At 34.1% G+C, this 24,281-nt stretch overlaps 1 pseudogene across 1 annotated transcript; it reads left to right on the forward strand.

Moving 5' to 3' along the window:
* The first annotated feature begins 1,354 nt into the window (after window positions 1-1,354).
* LOC104680863 lies at window positions 1,355-2,513 on the forward strand (annotated as a pseudogene). The gene has a single exon (XR_750519.2). The product of XR_750519.2 is annotated as a cell division control protein 42 homolog pseudogene (transcript).
* The last annotated feature ends 21,768 nt before the right edge of the window (window positions 2,514-24,281 follow it).

Raw genomic sequence — 24,281 nt, forward strand, 5'->3', positions numbered from 1 at the left:
ATGTACAGTATATAAAATTGTATGCCTTATGTTTGATTTCCTACTGATACAAATTTCTGTGAGACAGTAGGAGTTTAATTTCACTGTAGAAGAATGAGAAAACATATGGTTTGACACTTTCATGCTGGGAAAAGGACAGTTTAACCCTGTGAGATAAAGAAAGGATAAAAAGTTTGAACTGTGGCTGGTCTAGAGTTTTAGAGGTGATGTGAAGAGACTGACTGAATACAAATTACTGAGAAGCAATCAATTAAGTTTGTGCAGAGGAAATGCACCATTTTAATTATTCGCCAGTCTGAATTTTTCCATCATTTCACTAATTTTGTGAAATGAGTCAGCATTTTCAGAAACACATCGATTTCTTCGAAACACTGTCATATTTTAAAAAATATTTCAGAGTCCTTTGACAATTACACTGAGATTTCTGTGGTTAATATTCTTCTTGGGGAATAAAGTTAACACTTGGAGGCAACTTTATATTATGATTAATACATTTAAAATATATCATATTAACTATTTTCTTATAATAGGAATAAGTGATAATGCATATAAAATAATAATTGTATGAAATTATAAAACTACATTTACTTATTGAAAAAATATTGACACAAATTTATATTGAGCAAGATTTAAGTAATTAAACAAGGGTTAAGTTACTCATCAAACATCTGTGGAGTAGGTTTCATACGTATTTTATATTTAATTATTGTATTTAATCCAAACAGTACATATTAATCACCTCAGGTTTGTTTGTTTTTTAAAGAAAGCTATAGCTAAATGAGACCAAATGCCTTATTCCAAGTCACAGAGTAACTAAATAGAAGAAATGGTAACAAATTTAGAACAAACCCAAATTTTACCGATTTTTCTCTAAATGACTGTGCTAATTAGATCCCGGTGTTGTCTGAGGGGAAGTTGCCATGAGAGTTTTTGAAGGTAATGGCTGTAACATTATATATATATATATGCATAATTTGAGTTATGAAAATATACATATTATTTCATAAACTATGTTTCTAACAGTGTATTAGAAATGACTATTTTAGAGAATGGAATACTTACTTATGAGGATGAAAGTTCCTTGTATGGTGAACAAAGTATCCTAACTGTATTTTTTCTTTATCTGGATAGTATCTTACTATAGTATACAATAAAATAATAAGCAATAAAACAACAGTATGATGATAATGGCATATAGAATTAGAGACTAGAATATTTACATTGATTAGCTTTTATGTATTTATTGGCAATTCATTTACACAAACAAATTATCATCAATACCTTGTCACAGAAAAATTTAATAGCACTCTTGGCATGTGACCTATTCAATGTTAAGAATTTGGTTTGCGGCCCCGGTGGAAAAGCTGAGGTCACATCAGATTTGAAATATTTAAAGTGGATACAAAACTATTTCAGCAATGCAGACAATTAAGTGTGTTGTTGTGGGTGATGTTGCTGTTGGTAAAACATGTCTCCTGATATCCTACACAACAAACAAATTTCCATCGGAATATGTGCCAACTGTTTTTGACAATTATGCAGTGACAGTTATGATTGGTGGAGAACCATATACTCTTGGACTTTTTGATACTGCAGGGCAAGAAGATTATGACAGATTACGACCGCTGAGTTATCCACAAACAGATGTATTTCTAGTCTGTTTTTCAGTGGTCTCTCCATCTTCATTTGAAAATGTGAAAGAAAAGTGGGTACCTGAGATAACTCACCACTGTCCAAAGACTCCTTTCTTGCTTGTTGGGACTCAAATTGATCTCAGAGATGACCCCTCTACTATTGAGAAACTTGCCAAGAACAAACAGAAGCCTGTCACTCCAGAGACTGCTGAAAAGCTGGCCCGTGACCTGAAGGCTGTCAAGTATGTGGAGTGTTCTGCACTTACACAGAAAGGCCTAAAGAATGTATTTGACGAAGCAATATTGGCTGCCCTGGAGCCTCCAGAACCGAAGAAGAGCCGCAGGTGTATGCTGCTATGAACATCTCTCCAGAGCCCTTTCTGCACAGCTGGTGTCGGCATCATACTAAAAGCAATGTTTAAATCAAACTAAAGATTAAAAATTAGAATTCGTTCTTGCAATAATGACAAATGCCCTGCACCTACCCACATGCACACGTGTGAGACAAGGCCCATAGGTATGCCCCCCCTTCCCCTCCCAGTACTAGTTAATTTTGAGTAGTTGTGTATTGTCAGAAAAGTGATTAGTACTAGTTTTTGTTTTGTTGTTTCCAAAAAAAAAGTGTTTTTTTTTTTTTTTTTTTTTTTTTGGTTTAAAAACAAGGCATGCTTGTGGATGATTGTAACAGACTAATTGGAATTGTTGAAGCTGCTCCCTGGTTCCACTCTGGAGACATCTGGGACATATTAGTGTTTTTTTTTGTTTTTTTTTTTCCTCCTCTTTTTTTTGGGGGGAGTGTGTGTGGGGTTTGTTTTTTAGTCTTGTTTTTTTAATTCATTAACCAGTGGATAGCCCTTAAGGGGAGGAGGACGGTTTGATTCAACATTCCACTTCCTAGATCTAGTTTAGAAAACATGTTCCCCATCTGGTGCTCTTAGGAAGGAGTATAGTAAATGCCTCATTTAATAACATACTCCCTTTTGAAAGTTGCCTTTTCTCTCCACCCTTGAGTACATCCAGTATTTGATGATACTTATAAAAGTGAGTGGAGCCTGTCTTGCCCCTCCTCTTTTCTAGGACACACTATATGTGACTGTGACTTTCAAGGACATTTGTCTGCCATTCACTGGTTTTTTTGGGAAGTTGATTTCTAACTTCTTTCACTGATAAATGAAGAAAAGTATTGCACCTTTGAAATGCACCAGATGAATTGAGTTTGTAATTTAAAAAAATTTTTTCCCTCTCAGTCATTGTCTTATATGCTTAGCATAGATTTGCAGCTCAGTAGTATATGGTGTTCCTAGAATGCAGCTGAAGACCTGGTATGTAGAGGAAATACGAGGGGTGGTGCTAGAAGACAGACATCTGTGGAATGATTCACATCCTCTCAAGTTAGGAGGATGGAGGCCTGCTTCATTAAGAAGCTGGGAGTAGGGTGGGGGTGGGGAGAACACTTAACAACATGGGAACCAGTCAGGGGAATCCCCTTATTTCTGTTTTGCATATGAGGAACCCTAGAGCAGCCAGGTGAGGCTCTCTAGTTTAATAAAAATCATGGAAAGAGTCTTAATAAAGACTCTTAATAAGTGCTAATAGGGATTTTATCAGCTTATTTTGGTTGCAGTTTCCAATTTTTAAAAATGTTGAGGTATTCTTTCCCACCTTCCCAATCCTAATTCTTATAGATTCATTAGTGTTGAACCAATGCTTTCTCATGTCTCAATTCTTTGTATATGCATTCTTTTCAGATGTATTAAACAAACAAAAACCCTTCAAAAAAAAAAAAAAAGAATTTGGTTTGCTTAATTTTCTTGATCATTGTTTTCTAATCCTTTTTTCTTGACATGTTGTAGAATAAAGTGAACATAATTAATTAATTGGCCCCTAAAAACCATTTGTAAGTAAAAAGTTTGTATCTGATAATTAATTTGACAGTGAAGCCCATTTTCTATAGAGTGAGAATAATTTTCTCCTCTACGTTCTCAAATGATTTGACAAAGACTGGCAGATGAACAATGGGATAGACCAGAAAATTATCCCATTATTTTCTCCCTCACACGCAAACACTTGAGAAACCTATTTAAAATTTCCAGTTAAAGACAGAAACAATGTCAATTGTAATGAATGGGAACACTGAGATCTTTACTTCAAAAGGATTAAGAATCTGTCCAAGGTAATTCTGATAGTTCATGTTGGTAGAGCACTGCTTAGAATGCAGTATATTTCCCTAACGTTAGAAGAGTGAGACATAAAGCCTGCATCAAAGAATCATGGAGCAAATGTCAAGAGTGGACGGGTCATGGCATCATCCAGTTTCCTCCATGGACTTTAACAAAGTGCTAACAGAGCCTTGCCATCCCTGCGGAGTAGCAGACAGACAGCGTTTGCGGCCTGGAAACTGAGAAGACTATTTCAGCAGCATGTTGTCTGTTCCACTAGAGCTGTGCCCTGATGAGACACTGATGAGAGTTGGCAAGAGAAAGCAGCAGGCAGTGTAGATAAGCAGATTATAACAGGCTGGCATAGAACAATTACCAAAAATGTGCTAATCATTCCCTCTTTATTCTTTCTCACAGTCCTGTGCAGCCCACAGAAATTAATGTACCAGTATTAGGAAAGATAATCTAGTTTCAGAAGCACCTAATTTACAACTAGCCTGTGGGATAATTTGCCTTAACAGTGCACTCAATCCTACACCTTTTCTTGGGAGGTGTTATTATTACCACTGAAACATTGGGGAAAACTGTAGCACAAAGAGGTGTCCTGCTATATTAATAATCAAAATTGAATTCAGGCTTTGTTGTCCGACTTAGAAAATATCACAAGAACAATGTTGACTCATACCAAAATGTTAACTATTTCCTCTACTCGAGCCCCAAACGCTATTTTTCTAATAGGACACATTATCTAATCTCTACCTAGATATATAGGGAGTCAAGATTATATAAAATATCTCTCCTTTGTCCCAACCTGTCCCCAGATGGATCGAACTTTCTTAATGTGATGACTCACATGGTTTACCAATTTCTACAACTTTTCAAAAAAAACTTCTCTCCCTATAAAATAACAGCTAACAGTTAACACTTTCAAGTTGTCAAGTGTTCTGTTAAGCTGTATTTTGACTTCTATAATTTCCCATATGCGATTAATATTACCTCCATATCACAAATAAAAAAATAACTGAGACACATGATAGTATGTCAAAGATCACATAGAGAGTAAATTGGGATGTTGGACATAAAATCAAGCCATTCAGTATCTGAAGTCTATGATCTTAACTGTTGTACCATGTTAGTCTTGGTCATATGTTAGCCAAGTGTTAGATGTATTTTTCATCTTAGAGAGTTTGCATAGATTTTGTCAGTAGTAAGCTCTCTATTATTCAACTCGTACTTGCCCTTCCTGTGTTAATGTACGTTGAATTAATTCCAAAAAAGATACAGCAACTGATTTTATAGTCAGCTCTCATATTTAAATTTATACAAAGGTTGTGCTTCAAAATTTTGTTTATAATCGATTCCATGAATCACTTTTAATTCTTGCCTAAATATCTCCTCTTCAATATAACTACCAGCACTTCCAACCCATGGCAATCTCTATTCACCTTTACTCATTGTGTTGGTTTCCTAGGGTTGCCATAATAAATTCACACAAACTTGGTGGCTTACCGGAACAAATTTAAATTCTCTCATCGATGTGAAGGCTAGAAGTCTAAGCTCAGTGTCTTCACGGGTCTGCTCTACCTGGAGGCTGTAGCGGAAAACTCTTCTTTGTCCCTTGGTTCATGGGTTCAGGTAGTCCTTGGTTTATGGCTGCAAGACGCTAAACCCTGCTTCCATCCTCACATGGCTTTCTCCATTGTATTATCTCTGTGTCTCAAATCTCCCTCTGCCTTTCTCTTATAAAGGCATCTGTTATTGTATTTAGAGTTCAACCTAAGCCCAAGATGATCTCATCTGGAGATTTTTTTCTTAATTATATCTAGAAAGACCCTTTGTCCAAATAAGGTCATGTTTACAGGTATCTGGCTTAGAACTTCAGTGTATCTTTTTAGGGGTCATTATTCAACTGACTATACTAGTCTCTTTTTTTTTTTTTCTAATTTTATCAAACCACTTACTGCTTTCTATTAAAATGTATAATTGAATTATTCATGAAATTTATTGTTTGTCTTCCATTGATATACTGTAAACTACATGAGTGAAGAATCTGCTTTTTTTGTACACTGAAAAATCCCAAGTTTGTAGAATAAAATGTCCCTAGAATAACATGTTTAGAAAATAGAATAATATTCTATACAACAGGTTGAATCAATATATAGGCATGCAAAACCTCATTGAATATCTGTTTGGGTGTTAGATTAGTTCTGTTAGTTTGGAAAGCTTTTTTTCTTTTTTCCCAACACTTGCTTCATCATCATCATATAAATCTGTGCATTTTTACTATAATCACAAAGTTTCTGTTATGCTTTGTCTTTCCCACCAAAAATGTTCATAGTAGTGAGAACTCAGTCATGAATCAGGAGCTAAAACTAGGATTGGACAGAATATTTAGACATTTTCTGAGACAGAGCCACCATGTTTCTTAATTCTACAAATGTGATAGAGCACCTGTTGTGTACTAAATCTTCTGCTTTGTTTGAGAACAAGTTAGAGAATCAATGCAGGCCTGTCATAAGGAAAGTGTACTCTACTGAAGATAAAAAGAATTAAATGGAGGATTTCAAAGTGGTTTTAAAAGTGTTTTGGCTAAAAATCAACCAAAGTTAACATAGAAACCTTGGCAGGAGGCCTGAAAAAGCTTTGGTCTTTCCCCTTGCTAGGATTGCTCTTCATTCTAACATGAAAGAGTCAATCATGAGGAGACAAACATGACAAGAAAAATTAAACAAAGTGTCAGTAATTAGAGATAATGATGAATACTGAGGAGAAATAAAAAGAACTGGGAAAGAATAGGAAGTGTGAATAAGAGGCGAGAATGTTGTGATCTTAGAAGATAGGGAAGTCAGACATTTTCTCTTCATAATCCTTCAAAAATACATAATATAAGGATTTTTCACTAATTTTGTGAAAACTCAAAATGCTACTTGCAGGCTATGGAAGTAAACTAATCTGAGCTATAATTAATGATTCACCACAAAAGACTGAAATTGAGTATGCTCTCTAGTTTGAAACCCTATTATCCTGCAACATTTACCATGGCACAACAAATGTTTTCAGCATGTTGCTGTAGTGTGTTCCTGAATGAATCACTGGAATCAAGACAGTTAATGCTTGCTTCTTGAACTGATAAGACTATAGTGTCATTGTATTAATCCACAGATGAGATTATGATTGCAGATGAACTTACTTTAAAGTGATTTAACGTTATATCCCCTATTAACAAGGATGAAAATCTCTCCTAAAAGAAGAAAACTTAGAAGTAAAAATTTTTCAGTCCTCAATTTTTTCCATTTAAAATACTTTAAAGGCGTTTGCTGATTGTGTTAAATCAAGAGTGACCAAAAAGAGATGATGGATACTGCTGTTTCACATAGAAAGTGACAGTTACTTCCTGAATGTTTATTTTCTAAGTTTGTCAAAATAAATTACATTTTTCTCCAAAAGGCAAATATATCTGTTATTTTCCAAAGTCTCTATTCATACAAAATTGTCATGTACAAAATAAGCATTCATTGAATACTGAGTGTAAGGGTTATACTGATGGTTTGGGGAGAGACAGGAAATAGAAAATGATGTAGTTTTGTTTCAGTAAACAACTAATCTAATTGAAGTGACAAAAATATGTTCATGCATAATGTTTGTTTAGTTTTTTAAAATGTTTTGTTGATGTAAAAAAGCCATACAGAAAAATGCACTTATTGTAAGTGTACAGTCATATTAATTTTCTTCACAAATTGAAAATGCTACTCTTACCAGAATACATTAAAAAAAGAGGGCCAGGCGCGGTGGCTCAAGCCTGTAATCCCAGCACTTTGGGAGGCCGAGATGGGCGGATCACGAGGTCAGGAGTTCGAGACTATCCTGGCTAACACGGTGAAACCCCGTCTCTACTAAAAAATACAAAAAGCTAGCCGGGCGAGGTGGCTGGCGCCTGTAGTCCCAGCTACTCGGGAGGCTGAGGCAGGAGAATGGCGTAAACCCGGGAGGCGGAGCTTGCAGTGAGCTGAGATCCGGCCACTGCAGTCCAGCCTGGCGACAGAGCGAGACTCCGTCTCAAAAAAAAAAAAAAAAAAAAAAAAAAAAAAGACATAGTTACTAATACCACAGAGACCACCTCAAAGACCCTCCTGTCTCTGTCTAGTCACTAAATTCTCAGTTTCAAGCTCAGGTTATCAAAATGTCATGACACCTTTTTTCAGTTTTGCCTTTTTTGTTATATAGATTGAATCATGCCATATATATCCATTTGTATTTATTGCCATTGCTTTAACATACTATGAAATTCAGACATATTACTGCATATAGTTGTACATTTTTCATTCTTAGCATTTCACTCTCCCTTGTACGAACACACCTAAAATTATGTATATAATCTATTACATTTTGGTATTTGTGTAATTTCCAGTTTAAAATATTGTAAAGGGTACCACTAAGATGATTCTTGTACATGTCTTTGATGAACATGTTCACACATTTCTCATGAGTTTGTAAATAAAGAGAAACTGCTGGCTATTTGAATGAATGCATACAGCTTCAGTAGACACTGTCAAACAATTTTCCTAAAGTACATATCCTAATTTACACTTCCAACTGTGTCATACTAGAGAATCAGTTGTTCCATGCCCCTGCCAATTCTAAAAAATGTCCCTTCTTTTTAAATCTTACCTTTCTAGTATAACAAACTGGGACTTTACTTTGCATAATCCAAGATATATTTTTGAATCGTGTTTTATTCTACTGGTTTTCAAAGCACCCTTTAATCCAAAAGAAGGAGTATAAAATAACGGAGCAGTTGGGGAGTGATGCCCATTTAACCTATTAAATATTTCTATGTCCAATACAAATTTGAATGCCACTGATTTATAGTAATGGAGAAGAAACAAGTTTTTGTTCTAAACAAGACAAAATCAAATGCAAGTATGCTTTATTTTATTGATATTTTCTTGTCTTGTAGGGCATACTTCTCCTAGTCTTTAACGTATATGCTCTTACTTTCCCTTCTGATTCTCTTTCAGTTATTTCTCTCTACTTAATATTTAGAAAGCAGTCCAATCTTGGATTACACACTGATCTATTTTTGTTTCTTTCTCTAAGCTCCAATCCCCCATGCATTGTATCATCTCTAGCATTTATCACAGGGCTTGAAGCACAATGTGTGGCATAGATATTCATGGTATAAAGAAATAAGAGAGAAATGCATGCATGAATGATAGTATCCACATACCTGGCCTTATTTCCTACCTGTAAACGGATGCCCAAGGCTCCATCTCTATTCTGGATTTCTGAATATAGAAATGCTATGTCATTTATGTTTTTCTCTGGCTTCATTGCTCATAGGACTTCCTATACTATGTTGAATAGAAGTTGCAAGAGAGGGTATCCTTGTCTTCTGCCAGTTTTCAAGAGGAATGCTTCCAGGTTTTGCCCATTCAGTATAACATTGACTGTGGGTTTATCATATACGGCTCTAATTATTTTGAGGTATATTCCTTCAATATTTAGCTTACTGAGGGTTTTTAACCTGAATGGGTGTTGACCTTTCTCAAAAGACTTTTCTGTGTCTATTGAGATAATTATGTGTGTTTTCGTGTTTAGTTCTGTTTATGTGGTGAATCACACGTATTGATTTGCATATGTGAACCAATTATGCATTCTTGGTTGAAGCGTACTTTATCATGGTGGATTAGCTTTTTGACATGCTGTTGGACTCATTATGTAAGTATTTTGTTGAGGATTTTTGCATCAATATTTATCAAGGGTATTGTCCTGAAGCTTTCTCTTTTTGTCATGTCGCTGTCAGTTTTTAGTATCAAGATGATGCTGACCTCATAGAATGAGTTGGGGAGGAGTCCCTCCTCCTACATTTTTGAATACTTTTAGTAGGAATGGTACCAGAATTTCTTTGTACATTTGGTAGAATTCACCTATGAATCCATCAGATCCCAGGCTTTTTCTGGCTGGTAAGCTATTTATTACTGATTCCAATTTTGTAACTGAGTATTGGTCTCTTCAGGAAATCAATTTCTTCCTGACTTGGTCTTGAGAGGGTGTATATGTTCAGGAATTTATCCATCTTTTTTTAGATTTTCTAGTTTGTGTTGTAGAGGTATTTGTAGTAGTTTGTCATGGCTCTTTTTATTTCTGTGTGGTCAGTAGCAACATTTATTTTTGCCATTTCTAACTGTGTTTATTTGGATTTTCTCTCTTCTGTATTAGTTTATTTAGTGGCCTACTTTATTAGTTTTTTCAAAAAAAACAACTCCTGGATTTATTGATCTTTTGAATGGTTTTTTGTGTCTCATTTCTTTTAATTCAGCTCTGATTTTGTTTATCTCTTGTCTTCTGCTAGCTTTGGAGTTGATTTATTCTTGCTTCTCTAATTCTTTCAGTTGTGAAGTTAGGTTGTTAATTTGAGATCTTTCCAACTATCAGATGTGGGAATTCAGTGCTATGAGTTTCCCTCTTAACACTGCCTTAGCTGTGTCCCAGAGATTCTAGATATTGTATCTTTGTTCTCATTATTTTCAAATAACTTCGTGATTCCTGCCTTAATTTCATCATTTACCCAAAAGTCATTCAGCAACATGTTGTTTAATTTCCAGGAAATTTCCTAGCACTGAGTGATTTTCATAGTCCTGACTTCTGTTTTTGTTGCACTGTGATCCAAGAGTGTATTTGATATGTTTTCAGTTCTTTTACATTTGTTGAGGATTGTTTTATATCCAATTCTGTGGTTAGTTTTAGAGTATGTGTCACGTGGTGATGAGAAGAATGCATATTCTATTTTTAAGGGGTGGAGAGTTCTGCAAAGGTCTATTAGATCCATTTCATCAAATTTGAGTTTAGGTCTTGAATATCTTTGTTAACTTTCTGCCTTGATGATCTAATACATTCAGTGGATTGTTGAAGTCTCCCACTATTATTATGTGGAAGTTTATGTCTCTTTGTAGGTCTCCAAGAACTTGCTTTATCATTCTGCTCTTCCTGTGTTGGGTGCATATATACTTAGGATAGTTAGGTCTTCTTGTTGAGTTGAGCCCTTTACCATTATGTAATGCCCTTAATTGTCTTTTTTGATCTTTGTTGGTTTGAAATCTGTTTTGTCTGAAATTAAAATGGCAACCCCTACATTTTTCCATGTGGTTGGCAGATTTTCCTCTATTCCTTTGTTTCAAGCCTATCAATATAATTACCTGTGAGACTGATCTCTTGAGGACAGCATACAAGTGAGTCTTGCTTTTTCATCCAACTTGCTATTCTATGCCTGCAAAGTGAGACATTTGGCCCATTTACATTAAAGTTTAGCAGTGATATGTGCAGATTTGATTCTGCCATTGTGCTGTTAGCTGGTTGTTATGTTGGCTTGTTTGTGTGGTTGCTTTACAATGACAGTGGTCTGTGTATTTAAGTATATTTTTATATTAGCTCATCTTTCCTTTCTACGTTTAGTGTGGTCTTTCCTTTCTACATTTAATGCTCCTTTTTAAATCTCTTGTAAGGCAGGTCTGATGGTAATGAATTACCTCAAAAATTGTTTATCTGAAAAGGATCTTATTTCTCATTCACTTAAGAAGTTCAGTTTGTCTGGATATAAAATTCTAGGTTGAAGATTCTTTTATTTAATGATGTTGAATGTAGACTCCCAATCTCTTCTGGTTTATAAGGTTTCAGCTGAGAGCTCCACTGTTAGCCTGATGGTGTTGCCTTTGTAGGTGATCTGTCCTTTCTCTCTGGCATGCAAATAAGAAGAGAGGAAGACAAACTATGTTCGTTTGCAGATGACATGATTCTATATCTAGAAAACTCCATAGTCTCAGCCAAAAATCTCCTCCAGCTGATAAACAACTTCAGAAAAGTTTCAGAATACAAAATCAATGTACAAAAATCACTAGCATTACTACACACCAACCAACAGTCAAATTGATAACCAAATCAGAAGGGCAATGCCATTCACAGTTGCCACAAAAAGAATAAAATACATAGAAACACAACTAACCAGGGAGGTGAAAGATCTCTGCAATGAGAGTTACACAACACTGCTCAAAGAAATCAGAGAAGACACAAATAAATGGGATAAAATCCCATTCTAATGGATAGGAAGAATCAATATTATTAAAATGGCTATACTGTCCAAAGCAATTTACAGATCCAATACTATTCCTGCCAAACTACCAATGACATTTTTCACAGAACTAGAAAAAAACTACTTGAAAATTTATATGGAATCAAACAAGAACCTAAATAACCAAGGCAATCCTAATTTAAAAGAATAAATTTGGAGGCATCCTGTTACCTGACTTTAAACTATACTGCAGGACTACAGTAACTAAACAGCATCATACTGGTACAAAAACTGACACATAGGCCAATGGAACAGAATAGACAGCCCATAAATAAGGCCATACACCCAAGATAATCTGATCTTTGACAAAGCTGATAAAAACAAGCAATATGGAAAGGACTCTCTATTCAATAAATGGTGCTGGAATAACTGGCTAGCAACATGTAGAAGATTGAAGCTGGCCCTCTTCCTTACACCATATACAAAAATCAACTGAAGTTGAAATAAAGACTTAAATGTAAAACTCAAAACTATAAAAACTCTGGAAGACAACCTAATCCATACCACCTTGGACATAGGAATGGACAAAGATTTCATGATCACGATATCAAAAACAATTGCAACAAAAGCAAACATTGACAAAAGGATCTAATTACATTTAAGAGCTTCTGCAAAACAAAAGAAACTATCAGTAGAGTAAACAAACAATCTACAGAATGGGAAAAAATATTTGCAAACCATGCATCTGACAAAGATCTAACTCCAAGCATGTATAAGGGACTTAAACAAGTTTACTAGGGAAAAACAAATGACCTCATTAAAAAGTAGGCAAAAGACATGAACAGACACTTCTTCAAAGAAGACATACATGTGGCCAACAAGCATATGAAAAACAGCTCAATATCGTTGATCATTAGAGAAATGCAAATCAAAACCACAGTGAGATACCATCTCATGCCAATCAGAATGTCGATTATTAAAAAGCCAAAAATAACAGATGCTGGTGAGGTTGCAGACAAAAGGATATTCTCATACTGTTTTTGGGAATGTAATTACTTCAACCATTATGAAAGCAGTATGGCGTTTCCTCAAAGAGCTAAAAGAAGAACTACCATGCAAGCCAGTAATCCCATTAGTGGGTATGTACACAAAGCAATATAAATCATTCTACCATAAAGACATATGCATGTCTATGTACATTAAAGCACTATTCACAGTAGCAAAGACATGGAATCCATGTAAATGTCCTATCAGTGACAAATTGGATAAAGAAAATGTGGTACATACACACCGGAATACTATGCAGCCACAAAAAAGAATGAGATTATGTCTGTTGTGGAAACATGGATGGAGCTGCAGGCTATTATCCTTAGAAAACTAATGCAGGAACAGAAGACCAAATACTGCATGTTTCACTTAAAAGTGGGAGCTAAGTGATAAAAACTTATAAACACAAAGACGGAAACAACAGACACTGAGGTCTTCTTGATGGGGGAAGAAAGGAAAGGGAGAGGAACAGAAAAGATAACTATTGGGTACTGGGCTTAATACTTGGGTGATAAAACAATACATACAAAGCCCCATGACACATGTTTACCTATGTAACAAATCTTTGCATGTAGGCCCAAATCTAAAATAAAAATTAAAAAAAAAAAAAAAAGAAATGCTATGAAATGCCATTTTTCACTTTGCTGCCTTAAAGTGTCCTCAACTATAAAATAGTTTAGTTTTCTATTTTAAAAGTCATATACTCTCAATTTAGCTATTTCAATGTTATCTCAAATATGACAATTTATTTTCCTATTAAAAGTAATTTCTAAGGTGTATGCATATGTCCAACTCATAAATTATATATGTTAAATTAAATATGTGCAATTTATTTGTATATCAATTACACCTCAATAAAGCTGTTTAAAATGAATGGATTCTATATGACATATATATGTATATCACTCATATCATTGTATAAAGTCATATACATGTAATTCATATGTATTACATGTATATGAATGATACAAATCTTTCACACACACACGATATGAAAGTCTTCAAGAAATCTTTCATACTAATGCCAGAAATCTCAGTATAAAGCTTCATACTTTATCTTGAGGCATTGAAATATATTGTTTTCACATGTTATATAAATTTTAAAAATAAAATCAAATGTTAATAGATTTGGTTTCTATATTGAATTGCTACAGGATGTACAACCCCAGAGAATTCAATTAAACTCCATCAATTTCATTTTTCTCATCTATAAAGTAACTACATTAGACATGAAGTAAAATTATAAAGTAACTACATGAACTCTAAATGTTTTGCCCTAAGAAACAAACAAACCAACATCCCTAAATATGTCATCACAATATTTCATACTAGTATTATTGTTTTCCTCAATATGATGGCAGCAGAGGGACTTGAAAATGTAAGGTACCTAGTTTATGGAGAAGATTGAAGGAGAAAGGAATTTCCTGGAAGGCCAGATTGATACCATTTCGAGGAGTGGGAATGAAGATATTCTTTTCTTTTTGTATTTTTCTGTGGAAACTACTTTCAATGCCAAGATATTTGAGGTCAAGTTTTCTTTAATGATTTTTAGATGCTGAATTATGACTTTGGTTATATTTGTCTCTACTTTTGCCTAAGTAAAAACTGTGTGATTCATTCAATCAACTCTTCTGTTTCTCTTTTATGGCAATGAATATAATCCACCACCCCTATCTTAGGTTTAGAAAATCACAAAGATGTTTAGAGATTATGTAAGTAATAAAAATTTGAAACTTTAAATTGGATAGAAGACAGAGCTTAAAAATTCAGAAAACTGCATATAGTCACAAGAAATACATACTCATTTCTACTTTAATCTTGAAGAGTTCATCTTGAGACAGAGACTGAATTTGAGGAGTGATGAGCTGTTTGGAGGAATCTGACCCAACACAAAAATATCAAGGCAAACAAAACAGAAACTAAATAAACCAGAAAATCCTGTACTCTAATCTTTTGTACTAAATTTAGAACTTAGCCACATTTTGCTTTTTAAATTTCTGGTCTACAATTGTTGCTTAGAGACAGAATACGGGAAACACATTTTTTTAGAAATTTGTGACAAAAAATTTACAATTGCCAATGTCTGACAACTCCATGAAACGAAATTCTCTGCTTTTGTGAATCACTCTACAATGAACTTTGGCCATGCTAATCTCTTTGTTTATGACTGAGTTTAGTAAAGTCCAGAGGCCTACCTGGAAGAAGAAAGGAAGAAGAAGGGAGGAGGAGGAGGAGGGTGGGGGAGGAGGAGGAGGAGGAGGAGGGGGGAGGAGAAGAAGAAGAAAAAGAAGAAGAAGAAGAAGAAGAAGAAGAAGAAGAAGAAGAAGAAGAAGAAGAAGAAGAAGAAGAAGAAGAAGAAGAAGAAGAAGAAGAAGAAGAAGAAGAAAAAGAAGAAGAAGAAAAAGAAGAAGAAATAATTCCTCCTAGTGGAATACAGATTGCCAAATGACAGTCTTATATATTTTTTTAACGTGTTGACAATTTAGGCCTTTTGTAGGTCTGCTAGGGCTCTTCCACTGAATGACTGTCACTATCACTGCATAGAAAAGAGATATCATGGCCGGGCGCGGTGGCTCAAGCCTGTAATCCCAGCACTTTGGGAGGCCGAGACGGGTGAATCACGAGGTCAGGAGATGGAGACCATCCTGGCTAACCCGGTGAAACCCCGGCTCTACTAAAAAATACAAAAAACTAGCCGGGCGAGGTGGCAGGGTGCCTGTAGTCCCAACAACTTGAGAGGCTGAGGCAGGAGAATGGCGTAAACCCGGGAGGCGGAGCTTGCAGTGAGCTGAGATCCGGCCACTGCACTCCAGCCTGGGCGACAGAGCGAGACTCCATCTCAAAAAAAAAAAAAAAAAAAGGAAGAAGAAGAGATATCATAACAAAACAAGCACTTTCTGTTGCAGTTTCTGCCTGGAAATCAAATTTCCACTTATATTTCATTAATCAAAGAAAGGCACAACTGAGAAATAAGATATTGGAAAATGTATAAGAAGATGTAGCAAAATAAATGTGAAAAGAATTGACAACAGAAATCTAGCTCTCTAGAATTTCACAGCCATCTATTTCTCTGATAATATCTAGAAATATCTTACTATTTGTTCCATCTCTTGCATACATTTTTCCTGGCAACATTATGAAACTTCTCTCTTCTTCTTCTTTAGCTTTGGTATCTACACTTAGGTGACAGAGAGCTTTCAGCAATTTTCACAAGTCTCCGAACTTTCTTTTGCCTCTAACCCTTAATAATTCCGATTTACATGGATTGGACACCCAACCTTACCTGGTTCATCTGATCAATGATACTTAAGATAGCGTTTAACTAACTCTTCATGAAAAAATGCACACATTCTTTATTTTACTTAAGTGCCTTTTATTTCATAATTATATTGTCTATATATACAAGTACTACGTGGAGACAAGTCCTCTGATCATAGAACACAAGTATTAGATTCTTCAGGAAAATGCTCTGATAATGGAAACAATGATGAGGAGAAGAATAAAAATCAATGAGGAAAGTAAGTGCTGGAGCTGATATAACTATAAACAAAAGATACACAAATCATAAGATCACAACTCAATTTTACCAGCACAAAGATACTGAAAAAGAACATTAAGAGAACCACAGAAGTACACTTGTGTGCTCCTTCCACCTTTTCCCTAGGTATAACTGTCACGATGAATTCTATTGCCATTTAGTTTGCTTTTTCAGAACATTACATTAAAATAATCATAAAGTGTGTAACTGTTTATGTCTGACTACCTTCATGTAACATTGTTTCATTGTGTCATGTCACTCTGTATACTTGTAGATGTTTTATTGCAATATAACATCTGATTGCATGAATAACCCACCATTTTTATGTATCTCTCTCCTGATGATGAATATTTAGGTTGTTTACACTTTGGTGATATTCTGAATAGTACTGCCAGAAACATTTTTGTACCAAACTTTCAGTTAGTATATGCCTGCATTTTTGTATATGTAAGGCCTGAAGTAAGATTGTTGGGTTGTAGTATATGTCTATGTACCACTGGAGAGTTCTCCAAGAGGTAAACTAATTCTTGCTCCCTCCATTAGTACTTAATAGATCCAATTGGTCCATATCCTCACCAACAACTGCCTTTCCATTTTAGCTAATACGTTCTATGGGCAATTGTATTGCATTTGTTTTCTTTCTGTGTACATTTAAGGAGTAGAAGTGCAATTTTGTTACATGGTTATATTGCATAGGAAAGTCTGAGCTTTTATTATATCTGTCACCTGAATAATGTACATTGTATCCATCAAGTAAGTTTTCGTCATCCACCTACTTCCCAACCCTCAACTCTTCTGAATTTCTAATGTCTACGATTCTACACTCTATGTCTATACATGTACATTATTAACTCCCACTTGCAAGTGAGAATATGCAGTAGTTGACTTTCTGTTTCTGAGTCATTCCACTTATGATGAAATTCCCTGATGACAAATGATTTTAAGCAGCTTGGCAAATGTATGTTTTTTAATGAAGTGTCTTTTAAAATCTTTTGTCTTGATTTATATTGGAATGTTTGTTTTGCGTGTATAGGATTTCCTTTCATGCTCTTTATAATCATGTACAGTATCATATAATCATATCTCTATTCACATTTTGTATGTGTTTATATCAATACATTTGTATACAGAATACATATTCTCATATACAGTATCATAAAAGTGCCATCCAAATTTGTAGTTTCATTTTAACCCTTTCAATTATGTATTTTTATTAACATAATGTTATTTTTTGATGTAGTTTGATTAATTAGTTTCCTTTGTGGTTAATGGTTTTCATCTTGTTTAAAAGATTGTTGTGTATAGCAAGTCAAGAAAATGTTTATTTGAATTCTATGAATTTTATTGTTTTTTACTTCAACATTTTGTTAGAATTCCAGATATAATTGATTTTTTGTGTGTATGGTATGAAATAGGACTGAAGATTCACTTTTTTTCCATATAGATAATGTAATTAGTGTAGCACCAGTTACAGAAAATACCCTCCTTGCCCCACTTTACAGTGGTAATAATTTGGTTATAAAATGGCTAATAATACATTTGCAGCCTTTTTACAATTTTAAAATTATGTTTGATTGGTCTATTAGGTCTTATGTCAGTAATAACTGATGGTCTTAATTTAATATTTAAGAATAATCTTTCATAGTTTTTAAGTCTCCAATTTCATTTTTCCTCATCAATACTGTCTTAAATATTCTTAGATGTTGGCCGGGTTTGGTTGCTCATGTCTGTAATCCCAGCACTTTGGGAGGCCTAGGTGGATGGACCACATGAGGTCAGGAGTTCGAGACCAGCCTGACCAACATGGCAAAACCCCGTCTCTACTAAAAATACAAAAATTAGCCATATATATATATATATATATATATATACACAAACACACACACACGTATATATATTCTTAGATGTTTACAGTTCTAATAAATTTTAGAATAGCTTTTCAATTTTCACAAAATAATTTGTTTGAGGTTTTTAAGGTTCTATTTTGTATTTAATTGACATATAATATTTGTACGTATTTATGGAGTACAGTGTAATATTTTAATACATGTATCCATTGTGTAATAATAAAATCAAGATGATTTTCAAATTCATCTACTTAAACATTTATTATTTCTTTGAGGAGAGAGAATTTAAAAATCCTCTCCTCTAGCTATTTTGATATATGCAATACATTTTTTCACTATTTTTACCCTACTGTACAATAGAAAACCAGAGTTAATTCCTTCTATCTAACTGTAACTTTAATTGGAACTATACAGAATCTATAGATGAATAGGTCTCTAAAAAATTATTTTATATTCTATAGAATGTTTCTTTTTGCATATAGAAGTTTATATTGATGGTTATATTCTTCCAACTCTAAAAAACATGATTCATTGTTTTCTAACAAATTCTTTCTCCTGAGAATTTAGCTGTTAGCCTTATTACTGCTTCATTGAATATACTGTATAATCATTTCTCTTTGGTTCCTTTTGGGACTTTTGTCTTTGTCTTTCCTTGGGTTTTAACAGATTGACTGTGATGTGACTAGTAATCTTCCTTTGTATTTATATTGCTTTTTGCATACTGGTGTTCTCAAGCATGAGGATATCTGAAACATTTCCATCCATTATTTTCTAGGATTCCACCCCATTCTCATTTATTCCTCTCCATCTGGGATTCCAGTCGCTTTTATGTTAGACATGTTACATATGCACTTTGCTTTTTCTCACTTTTTTTTTTTTTTTTAATTGGGATCTTGCTCTGTCAACCAGACTGGAGTGTAGTGGTAGTATCAGAGTTCACTGTATCCTTGAACTCCTGGGCTCAAGACGTTCTTCTGCCTTAGCCTTCCAAGTAGCTGGGAACACAGGCATAAGCAACAAAGACCCAATAATTAAAAAAAAAAAAAAATTTAGAGGCAAGGTCTTGCTATTTTGTCCACGCTGGTGTTGAACTCCTGGGATCAAGTGATTCTCCCACCTCAGCCTCCCAAAGTGCTGGGATTACAGACATGAGTCACTGCGCCCCATCTCTCACTATTTTTTCTCTGCATTTCAGTTCAATAATTGTGTCTGCTGCTATTTCTGTGAAAATTTATCAATTTCCTAATTATATTTTTTCTATAATTTCTGTATAGTTTTCAGATTCTAATTGACTGATAAAATTATTCAGCTTTTGATATATTTTCTATCTCAGTGTCTAGAATATTTACTTATAATTAAAGTTATTTAAAAATTACTATCTCCTTGCATTCATTTACAGGTATGCACATTGGTAAGTCCAGAATTGTAAATCTGAGAAGAATTTCTTCTGATTACTCCTGCTTTTGATGTGATAAGATAAAAAATTAATAGCTAAGTTAAAGGAGCAGATATTTGAAGATTTAGATGGAAGGTAGAGATGTGAAATTGGTCATCTCAGCAAGAGACAGAATACCGTAGGACAATATAGTAGAGTAATGCTAAATAAATGCTTTATACACAATTTCTCATATGCTTTCAATGCTTTGTGCATTGTCTTCCATGAAATATATAATTATAAACTGTGAGTACTATCTTTAAATATTCCACCTCTGAAAGACAGAAATATCATCAGACATTCAAACATCCTTTTCTAATTAACAATTTTGCCTTTTGGGATTATAGATTCATAATGTCAGTAGTTATAAACGATTATCCTTCCTCTTCACCAAAGAGTTCAAAACATATAATTGGTGTTCACATAAAGGTTTTACATTCTGCTTGATGTCAGAAGTTTTTCCTTTCACTATTGGATTATGTGAACTAAAAAGGCAAATGAATGATCCACTAGAATTCATCAATATAAATATGTAACGATGTAATGCTTTCACCATTGTCAAATGTGGCTTATATTTTTCAATAATAAGTTATTTTTCATTTTTGTTCTCAAGTTTTTAAAATATTTTCTGCAAGATGAGCACTTTCCCAAACATATATATCGAATCGAGAATTTTGCAGTGAGTTACGATATAGAATGAGCTATACTTAAATAATTACTTGACTGTTTTTCAAAATGTGTCTATAATTCAAATAAAGTAACATTTTAGAGAATAACAATCTACACTTACAGTTCTGAATGTTATACAAATTTTTAAAAGCTATAAACAGTGGGCATTGTTGAAATTAAGATATGTTTTTAAAATGTCAGGTATATAATAAATGACCAATAAAAGGGTGTGCTCTTCAATATAATTAATATTTGGGTCATTTCTATGAGAATATTAATCCTTACTTGCTTTTATCAAACATACAGAAAATAGTAATATAACAAACACTCCAAATTAGAGAAGATAATACAAATATAAGGATGCTTAAGTATCGTTAATTAGTCACTATAGTCCTATTAAAGTATATCATAAATAAACGTGTGTTTGAGACTAAGTTATACTGCAATGATAAATTATGTGTTTAAGAGATTCATTAACAAGTTCACTGTGTCAAAGATAGAACCTAATGTGGGAGTTCTTATGCTTCCCTAATCACTCAGTTACTACTAGTAACCAATGAAGCTAGCAACGATTTATTAAGCATATGTAAGTACCTAAAATAATAGAGAATAAATACTCTCAGGTAGAATATACATATCTTTTAAATTTATTTATTACAAATCATGTCAGGACATTTAGTGAGAGTCTGGTATAACATGAGTGTCTATAATAAAAGTAAATATGGCAGTCTATATATTTTTTAAGGTAGGAGAGTATGGTAAACAAAGAAGAACATTTATAGATATATTTCAAGACTGCAATGTATCTCCAGGACCAGAGTAAAGACTTGTTGAAGAATACTGTTCTCCCTCTTGAAGTTTCCTCTGCCACCTAATAGTATATAAACTTTAGGTATAATCTCTAGCAGTTACATCATATAGTAAGGTTGTTTTTATAATACACTTAGTTCCTGATTCTAGATAAGATGAGGATATTACTAAGTAAAGATAATGTGAGAAAAACTGTTAATCAAAGAGATGCCACAGTGGATTTTGCATTCGTTAAAGAGTTAGAAATGAGTAAATGACTTGCTTTGAAATACCAGAGAACTTTAGTATATATTTAAAACAGTTATTTTTTCGGTTGCAATAGAAATACTAAAACATGTTGTCTAGAATATAGTAGTTTTCATTATTAAACAAAAGGAAAACATGTATTTTATATGGAATTATCAAATATATTGCCAAAAACATAATTGCCCATATTTTGTATAGCCATTTAATCACTTTATTTGTCAGAGAGTTTCAAAAAAAGTTATGAGATGTGTCTATACTCATATTCTGTTCACATAGCCATTTAACCAATTTGCAGTACAAAATCAGTAAAATATTTTGAGAGTTTTGAAAAATAATAATCAAACTAATTAAATGATGTTATAAATTCATATTAATATGTATAATAGCACATATCTTGTGGCATTTTTAATCAAAATACTACTTAATTGCCTAAATTTAACTTTTTAGCTTCTATTGTATACCTCTTTTATACAGCAATATACCCTAACATAACAATGCCCCTAACTCTTTTAAATAGTTAGACATTTGACAAGATGTGGAATTACAGTACATCTCTACATCGATGGCGCATAATATCATTATTTAATTATTTTTCTGGGTTTGAGAAAACTTTACTAACACCTTCAACTGACATGAAACAACAAAAATAGTATCTGCTATGAAATGAACAGATTGTGATTTTTATAGAAATTGGAATTCATCGGATAGTAAAATGGGGATAAACCTCAATGTTTCATTTTGGAAAAGGTCCTAAACTGTATTGACTTGAATATTTGAAATTATCTTTGTCTAACTTGGCTGATATTTTAAAAGGTATTATCCTTCTGATAGATAAATATATAACCCATGTGGAATGAGTATGAAATATTACCATCAAACACTTATTAATTACAATATATGCCACTGAGCTGTTGAGGAGGAGAGAAACTCAACACCAGCATTTAAGATATAACTCAGAGTCATGTCACGGTTATGAGCTGAGATTTTAGAATCAATAGGCCTTAGTTACAATCCTGAGCTCATATATACTAGAGAGGTGATCTTAAAGAAGAAACTATAACAGAACATTAAATTGCTACTCTTTCCAACTCAATTTTGATCAAGACCCAAGTTAAAATGTCTTGTACATCTATACAGTCACTACATTTGTAAAAGGCGGTAAAACACTAACTTCGTAACCTTAAGTAACCCATGCACTTCTACAGAATAAAAAGGGTCAAGGACGCAGAAACCTCAAAGTGAGACTGAGTGAGGGTGAGAGAGACTCCCTGGACTGCACCTCATTTTGGTGCAGAGTAAGAACTTCTTCCTTAACTCATGTCAAGTGAAAGCAGCTTGAAACAGCTATGGTGAAAGTTGAGTGCACTTACTCACCAGTAAACTGATGATAAACCCATGCTTGGAAAATCTGAAGACCAAGGATTTTGTATGCCAAAATGAAGAGGCATAGCAGAGATAAAAAGAATAAGCTGCATTGGAACAGACTGTATTATTATACCTATGTATGCATTGAAAATATGTATTTAAATATATATGTATATATTACCCGTGTTTTCACGCTAAATATGTAATACTAAATATTACATAATAGTAAGTATTACATATTATATATGTAAGATACGATTGATTCTGGGCCATGCCACAGAAGAGAAAGTTTATCCGATGATATTTTAAATCCCGTCCAAAAGGACTGCCTAGAGATCTAGTGTGACCAAATTAAAAAATAACAGACAACAAGAATGACAGAAACTGAAGAAAGTGTCATAAGCATTCATCCTAAGAAGATGCATTTTCTATGTAGTAATATGCAATTATGTGCCCTTATAATAATATAAGAAGCTCAGAGGGACTCACAAAACAGCTCCATGAGAAGAAAATACCTTCTTCTACCAAGCCAGAGAGCTAGGAGTAGCTCATTAAAGCACATGCGAATTAAAAACTTCTCGGTCCATTATAATGAACCCCCTTTTCCCTGTTCTAATCCAGGAAAAGTTAAAAAAAGAAATGACCAGCTTTTAGGCTAAAGCAAAAGAAGCAAAATGCTGAGAAACTGTTTCCTACAAATTTCCAGCCCAATCAGGCAGAAGTTGGCGGAGAAAGGACTTCTGGATGACATTAAGATTTAACTATTGGCCGGGTGTGGTGGCTCATGCCTGTAATCCCAGCACTCTGGGAGGTCGAGGCAGGAGGATCACTAGGTCAGGAGATCGAGACCATCCTGGTTAACGCTGTGAAATCCCCGTCTCTACTAAAAAAAAAAAAAAAAAAAAAAAATGCAAAAAATTAGCCGGGCATGGTGGCAAGCACCTGTAGTCCCAGCTACTCGGGAGGCTGAGGCAGGAGAATGGCGTGAATACAAGAGGCAGAGCTTGCAGTGAGCCAAGATCGCATCACTGCACTCCAGTCTGGGAGACAAAGCAAGACTCCGTCTCAAAAAAATAAAAGAAAAAAGATTTTGCTTATTTTAATGGAAGACATATTTTGCTTATTGGAAGGAGATTTTTCCATTCTTTTGAGTTTCTGATTAGCCTTTCCAAAGGAGATAAATCAGATACATGATCATCTCAGTGAGTGACTTTGGATAGAATGGGAGTCAGGTTTGCCCTAAGCAGTTTCCAGCTTGAGTTTTACATAGTGATATTGGGGGCCCAAGGAATTTTCCTTTCACATCCCCAAAGCAACCCCCTTGAAGATGCTCAAGTTTGTATATACACAGTGGGTTTAATAGAAGAACATTATTTTCTGCTTGCACATAAGGGATTCCACAGATAAGTACCATCATATATCTTTAAGTGTCAAAATCTTTATCTGAAAAATTCTAATCATTTTAG

The sequence above is a fragment of the Rhinopithecus roxellana genome, chromosome 18, assembly GCF_007565055.1.
Source record: "Rhinopithecus roxellana isolate Shanxi Qingling chromosome 18, ASM756505v1, whole genome shotgun sequence".
In the NCBI taxonomy this organism is placed as follows: domain Eukaryota; kingdom Metazoa; phylum Chordata; class Mammalia; order Primates; family Cercopithecidae; genus Rhinopithecus; species Rhinopithecus roxellana.